We start from the raw sequence: 7,576 nt of genomic DNA, 5'->3' as shown, positions 1-7,576 counted from the left end.
CCTCGGCTCCTGTGCTGTCTTCACTACTTTGTTAGTCATCTCTGGTTGCATCTCGGAATTCACCTCCTTTCCTCCAAAACCCCTGTTTGATTCTCTCTGTCCTTAAGTCTTTGGCTTCCTTTATCTCTTCTTCTTCTTCCTGTCGTCTTGCGACTGCGCTGCATTATTCCCCCACAGAAAAGGCCTATACACAATCCACTCCACACTTTAAGCCTCTCCTTATCTGACTGCCAGGCCCACAGCTCAATGCTCTGCTCCTCTCTCTTCTGTCCTTCCTCCTCCTCCTCCTCCTCCTCCTCGTCCTTCTTAAAATTTGATGACGGACATCTCTGTCTCCCCTCCCTCTGGCTTGCCCAATGATCAACAAACGCCCTCTCGCTTGCCCTTCAAAATGCCCCCTCCCCCCAAAGGCATGTCCCCCGCCAGCCCGCCTTCCCTCTCTTCCTCCGACCCTTTACTGTGTTTCTGCTGGTTTCAATGCTAAAAATGCTCTCCTCTGCCCCTTAATGGCAAAGAGCGGAAACACAAGGGCAGAAATCCGCCTTTGGTTCTCACTGAAGACGCCGAACAGAAACTTATAATCTAGCTAGCTCTCTTCCGGTCGCAAATACGACGCGTGTTTTATGTATATGTGTGTCTAGTTAAAAAATGAGATTTGCTCCGAAGCAAAAAACAACAACAGTATGTCACCCTAGGTAAAGAAAATAAGATATTTCTTACATGTTTAAAAAGAAACATATGGAGAACACGTTTATCGAGGCAGGGAAGAAATGTAATTCTATCTGATGGAATATGTAATTAAATCTCTGACCTTGTGTGTTATGGAAGGTACTGTGTGGCTGTCTCTAGTGTACGTTTTATTCCGAGATGAAGGGTAAAACAAGGTTTTCGTGCAGCGTCAGAGAGAATATGAGGGGTGGATAAGGGTTCAGTTATCCTCGGATTCAGTGAGCTGTGGCTGGGGAAGAAAAAGGAGAGGAAGGTGCTTGCTGTGGAAGAAAGCTTCGGAGGAAGAGACTTATCTGCCAAAAATCCATATTTATCACCACAGATAGTCTGCTCTTCCCCCAGAGCCTTCTTTTAAAGGTGCTTCTTTCTCAACCCTGTGCCAAAGATGGATTGTGATCTGCGTGCTTGATATGCAGGGCGGATAGTGTAGACTTGAATGTTCCTTTAAAATTCATAATGGCAATGGAGGTGCTAAATCCACTTATTTATAACTGGAGATCTGTTTCACTCGTCGCTGTTTAACTGTCCAGTCACATGGATTAGTTAGAATGTTTTCTTCTTTTTCAGCAAAGCCACACAGACACCTGACATAAGACAAACAGCATTAAAGTAGCCTTTTAAAAATGTTTTATATGTATTATAAATTGTATTAGTCATAGTTGCACAATAACATTCCTTTAGTGGAAATGACTGGAGCTTCTTACATTTTTTTTTTTACATTTATTTTAATGCTTGTGATAATTCCAGAGCACTAACAACTTTTGATGACTGTATAATATGTTGTAAAGAGAACGTAAATAAAAATTAAAGCCCCAAGCGAGACTGCTGTCAACAGAAGACAAAGTAAACCCAGCTGAAAAATGTCTACAGTCTTCTTTCTTTTATTTCCAAGTCACATTGTGTTAATCTGTCATGAATGTCTCTGCCAAGTTATAATTTCATGAAAAAAAAGAATGTCCTCCCAAAATAAGATTTCCACTATTTAAAATATTTGAATACTGTGAAGGCTGGCATTGAAGTGAAACTAATTATGGAAAAGCACTATTCTAAATCTAAATCCATTTGCATACACAATAAAAATCATTATAGAGGAGGTATTCTTGAAGTTTTGAAAGCTAAACAATGACCACCAGGTGTTCCTTTCAAATTGAAAAGGAATTTGGTTTTAGTAATACACTTTAAAACATTTGCGTAGTGGCAGCTGGTGAGAATTAAAATGGTGTCCTCGCCATGCCCTTTGTTACCTAACTACCAACAAGTAATGATGATTAACTGAAAATAAATACTCAGTGACCATGATAACCTTTTCACATTTTACATGGTGACAAAACAAGATGTAATTTTCAGAAAGCCTTAATTTTTCTGTCTTAAAAGGCAGACTGGGTTTAGTGAGCATACATAACCTTTTCAGAAATGCACTGCTTCATATTCAGACAGTTACACTCGCTGTACAACTACAGTCTTTAACTGATGACCATTGAACTGCTCAGCTGCAGCACCTGGGTGATTGGCTGCGTCATGGGTCATGGTATGCCAGTGGGCTCGTTGGAGATGAGCCAGGTCTGTGCAGAATCAATCACCGGCGATCGCCCGATGCATGCTGGTTATGTTTATGTCCAACTTGTTTCCAACTTGCTCTGATGTCATGCAAACGTGGGCAACGATAAGCTCACGGCGGCCGCAGTTTTTAGAGCCAGGCGAAGTTGCTTTCCACCATAGATATAGAACAATAGATATGACATGACGTCATGACTAATGGGATGACGGTCCACCATACAATTGCCACCTATGGGCAGAAACTTTATCATGAGCTGTACAACAATTTATGAACAGCAGACATTTTGTTAGCTACGCTAATGTAGCTCAAATATAAGGTTTTGTTAACGTTACAACAAAGTTATGGCTAATATGGTTATTCCATGCCAATCAAGCGTAAACTCCTAAACCTGTTTCCTATTATCTCAAGACATAAGCAGCCAGCTGTGTTACCGTCTACACAAAGAGGGATTCCCAGACAAAGCACCCCAACAGTAACGTTAACCACATCACAGCAACACAGAACATGTAACGTTAACACAATCTGCCGAGGGATCGCACTGAATGGGATGTTTACTAAGGAGCCCCAGACATGGCATATGGAAAAAATTAATAAATTGAGGCCACAATATACAGGTATACTGTGTGCATAAAATACTAATTTGTGGTCATAGAAAACTAATTTGTGCGTTTGTTTTAATATCATGGCCATGAATTACCTGGACACTGGTAGAAGCAGGAAGATTTAAACATGCGTAATGTGAGTGTCTTTTCTTATTCTGTTATCATCAATATGTTGTTACACAGCATTAAAATCATGCGGTTGTTTATATTTCATATTTTGTTTCAACGGTCAGCCTTAATACCTGCTGAACTTTATCCCACCACTAGCTTCAATGTTTTGTTAGTATGGGGCCATGAAGCCATGCTTGTTTGTGTCGAGGAGCTGCAGCACACTCACTACAGAGTGTGCTGGATTGTGTAAATAATAAACTTCAAAATTGTTTGAATTTTTAAATTTTTCATATTACTGTAGCAAGAATAATGTTAATGAAGCCTGGCAGGGCAAACCCATGGAACAGGAGAACCAAATCTTCCAATAAAAATAAATAAGGGACCATTCGGTATTTATGGAATGGGCTATTGGGGGAAAATAGGGAAGAGTCATGTCTTTTTATTCTTTGTTGAGGGAAGGGTCACCCAACATTTGTATTCATGAAAACAACAAAATTTCAAAGTGGCTCGTTCATTTAAAATGCATTTGCTGCTAAGCGACTAGTGATCGCGGTTACGTGTCAGTTAAACTTCTCATCTCCAATCCTATCTGTATTAGTGAGAAGTGGCTCTGTCTTGAGTTGAAAGATTTTTTTTGAACTTTACAGTTTTACTATCAAGTTAATAGGCCAGTGTGTTTGTGTCGGCCGCTGTCCCTTTCCTAAGGTTTTGAAACGTAATTATTTTTTGACTAGCCTGCTTTTTTTTTTTTTAAAGGGCGTGCGCCCGTACGAGCCCCCATGGAGGAAAACATAAATTGGAGCCTATCATAGAGAAAGACTGACCGATCTAACATACATGTTATAATTTATTTACAAGACTGTCAAAGGCAGACGGGTATCTTTCTGCCGTGCTGGACACTCTCTCTCTCCTCTGCCTGCTTTCTGGCTGGTGTTCGTGAGTGACAGCCTGGTCAGCGACCTTGTGCCCGCAATCTCTTGTGGAGCTTTATAACTTTGAAAAACCACAGGTTCCAGTTAATCGTATAATGGATATGTGTTGAGTTAATTAAACAAACAATCGGGAAAATAAACGCCTCTTGTTCGTGAGTCTCCTGATAGCAGCTCACAGTGGGGTCTGTGCGCCGGGCACATGGTTCAGAAAGGGTGTGCTTAGTGTCTTCATTAACAAACATGCACTCAACCAATCATAGTGTCATCTCCCATTCCCTTAAAAAGCCACTCACGTTTGTTCCTCGGCGCACTGCTATTGTGATGGAGGATTTGCACCGTCACATTGTTAAGATTATTTTTTGTGGGGCTTTTCCCTTTATTAAAGTGACAGATGATAGACATGAAAGGGGGAATGACATGCAGCAAAGGATTCACACCTGGGTTGCTGCAGGACTGGGGTGAATGCTCTTACTGGGTGAGCTAGAGGCCACCCCTGCACCATCTTATTTTTATTTGAAATCTTTTGCATGTGTGTGTGCTGCTGCGCTTCCCTGTTTGTGTGTAACGAGCGTAGTGTGCGGCCGCTGTGCATAAGCCTATGTGCATTTTGGAGGGTCATAGAAAAATGTATTGCTGGCTGAGGGAGGGTCAAGTCTTTTTGGTCTAAAGATCCCAAAACACCTCTGTTAGCCCCTTAAATAAAAAAAAAACAGTCCATAAAAGACTAAAAAACCCCGCCATAGAGTAATATTGAGTATATACCTTGTTTATAAGTTTGCATTATGCTTCCTCCAAAAGATTTGTACAAAACTGTGTTTAGATTTTCACTGTAGGGTAGGCCTATTGTAAGAATATTTTCTCAATTAGTAGTGCTATTAGTTAGCCAAGTGCGCCTCTAATAAGTATCTTGTGTAAGTATATGGTACTATTATTTTTGATATCCCCACTTTTTGAAGGAGTGCCAAATTGAAGTGGATGTGATCCAGAAACTAGAAGATGAAAATGTAAGCCACTGCAGTTGCTGTGTATTCTTTTGTCAAGTATGTAAAAGAACATGGTCACACCAGAACAGCTGCACTGGATGTGCAATGCAAATTGGGCCCGCATTCAGTTTTTCAAAACATTTATTTGGCAGAAAAAGTGTACACACTCTTCTATTATTTAAGGAAATTTAATTTAATTCATTAATTCATTTTACAGGGTCAGTGTACATTAATTACCATTGCTGTAAATGCACCAAAAGGCTATTTTTCATCCGTTGTCTCTGGAGAGATCTTAAAATTGTCTACCTAAAAAACAACAATAAGAAGATTACGGTCAACAATACAAATATAAAAAGCAGTAAAACAGATAAAACTCTTCAAATCTTGATAACTGATCTGAAACCAAATTGCATTGAATTAAGGGAAAATGTAGTGGTATTGAAATGTGTCATTATTTTTATGGGAAATTAGTTTATCTGCGACCTTTGACACTGTAGGTATGATGCTGATTGGTCTGTAACTGTCCACTGACAATGGATCTCCATTTTTGAAAATTTACTAACTTCCACACACTTGGAAATACTGCCTCAATAATGGAGTGACTAAATGTTGTAAACAGATTTTTAGCACTAACTGACTTAGTTTTAATTGCATTTTTTAACGTAATTAAATCCTTCCTGGTGTTTTTTGGGGATTCCAACAAACTCACGAACTGACAGAATAACCTCTAAAATAAATAAAATCTCTTTTTTGAGAGCTTTCTGGCCACAAGAATAAATTGTGATCAGAAAGACCAGCTAACATGTATAATTTATATATTCTCTCAGGTCGGTTATAGAGCCAGGTCTCAGATAGAGATAATCCAGATTTGAGTTAAGTAACAGGTGATTAACTTGTTCTGTTTTTGACATGATGCTTCTTATATTTAAATGCCCACCCAGCAGACATTTAGGTTTTGCTTTAGGGTCCCAAACTATTTTCGAGTGATTGACAGTTGCCCATTTCCAATGTTTGGCTACTCCTGGATTGAGCTGCTTCCTGTTTACAGTTGTTACCATGGTGACAGAGCGGCCATTCAGGACAGTTTGTTGTTGTTGTGTGTCTGGATCATACCTCCTGCTCCCATGTGGTGCCAAGGCTGTATCACCCTGTTGTCCCACGGACTCGCAACTGAAGCTTCTGTCCGACGCACCGACACACACCCTCGGACCCAGAGTTTCACGTGCTATGAAATCAAGTGTGTATATGCAATTATTTAAAATAATGATCTTTCGTCTCAATTTGCAAAAAATATCTAGCAAAATTACACTATACAAGAAAAAGAAAAAAACACCCTTTACTGAAGCTATATCCTAAATTCCTTAAATATACATTAACATTATATTCTAATTTGTATGGCATTCATTCCTTTATTGATTTAGAGTATCTTATATTTTTTCAGATTGATGAAACTGCCATTCCACTAATGACAGACAGTGACCTGGCCAAGTACATTCCCACAGCTGGGGATAGAGTCTCCAGTGTGGCCTTTCGCAGACAAGCAGCACTAACACAACAAGTACCATCCAGGAAAGAAACCATCCTTTCAAGGCTGTGTCAAAGACTCTCCGGAACTGAGGGGACACCTAGAGCGCCACAAAAGAGATCATCTAAGTGGGCAGGAAATGCAAATGCCAAACAGAAAGTGAGGCGGTTTGCTGGATGGGTTTCGATGTGAAAGAGCAAAGGTACAAACAGGTAAAGTCTGTAAGCTGAAAATCTTTTCTTCCACAATGGCCTTTCCAAAAAATAAAAAACTCTTTCCCACTATTTAACTCATATTGAGACCTCCCAGATACATGTTAATATGTCCATTAGAGTAGAACAGTTGTATAACCAAAGCAAGGTCAAAATTCTCAGACTTTTTTTGTGCACCGAAAAGAAAACAGGACAGCAGCCCGCAGTAGGAGAGGAGGTTGATCTCCAAACTAAGTAAGGAGCCTCCACAAGTGAATACTTGGAACTGACTGACACATTACCATGGGATGGTCTGCTAACACTGGGTTCTGAGGCAGTTTTCTACGACTGTGTTGAAAATGTTTTCAATATTTTTAACAACTTTGCTAAACTCTTAACACTGTTAGCTCAACATCTGTATGTGTAGGCTATACAATTGACATACTGTATTTCTTGTTGATTTGACACAAAATGCATACTGTTAACACTACATTTTACAGTATCCCATCCCCGCAAACCTGGCCACAGCTGATTCTGATTTGTTACAGTAAAAGAGGACCTATTTGGGCTGATTTTGTGTGAACAAGGAACAATACAGTAAAGATGAAGACGCACAGAAAATCACAGTAGTTTTCCATGATGCATGTCCATGAGGAAGACAAGTCCCAGGACAATTCTGTGTCTGTTTCTCTTTTTTTTCATAAACCGTACATTCTGTCTCTGCCCGATGTGAGTCGAGTGCAGATGTTAGTCGCGCATGCTCAGATTTAAACAGTTTACGGCATAACGTGTCATACTGAAATTTGTAAAAAAACACGAAATAATAAACCTTTCTCATTACAAACAATAGATGGGAATCATTTCAAAAACCTTTTAGCTAACATTTGATTGCTAACGTTAGCTCAAAACGTCATTCATTCTTTGTTGTGTTTGATTGCTAACTTG

General features: G+C 39.6%; 1 long non-coding RNA gene across 1 annotated transcript in view; it reads right to left on the bottom strand.

Moving 5' to 3' along the window:
• Positions 1-6,025: 6,025 nt before the first annotated feature.
• Positions 6,026-7,576, bottom strand: part of LOC116699715 (uncharacterized) — a 5,293-nt gene continuing 3,742 nt past the window's right edge. Inside the window, exon 3 of the long non-coding RNA XR_004334489.1 lies at positions 6,026-6,140. This is a non-coding gene — a long non-coding RNA (uncharacterized LOC116699715). The remainder of the gene's footprint in view (positions 6,141-7,576) is intronic.

The sequence above is a fragment of the Etheostoma spectabile genome, chromosome 12 (genome assembly GCF_008692095.1).
Source record: "Etheostoma spectabile isolate EspeVRDwgs_2016 chromosome 12, UIUC_Espe_1.0, whole genome shotgun sequence".
Taxonomy (NCBI): Eukaryota; Metazoa; Chordata; class Actinopteri; order Perciformes; family Percidae; genus Etheostoma; species Etheostoma spectabile.
Note: the sequence above shows the minus strand (reverse complement) of the source record. Positions and strands in the feature narration are given on the sequence as shown.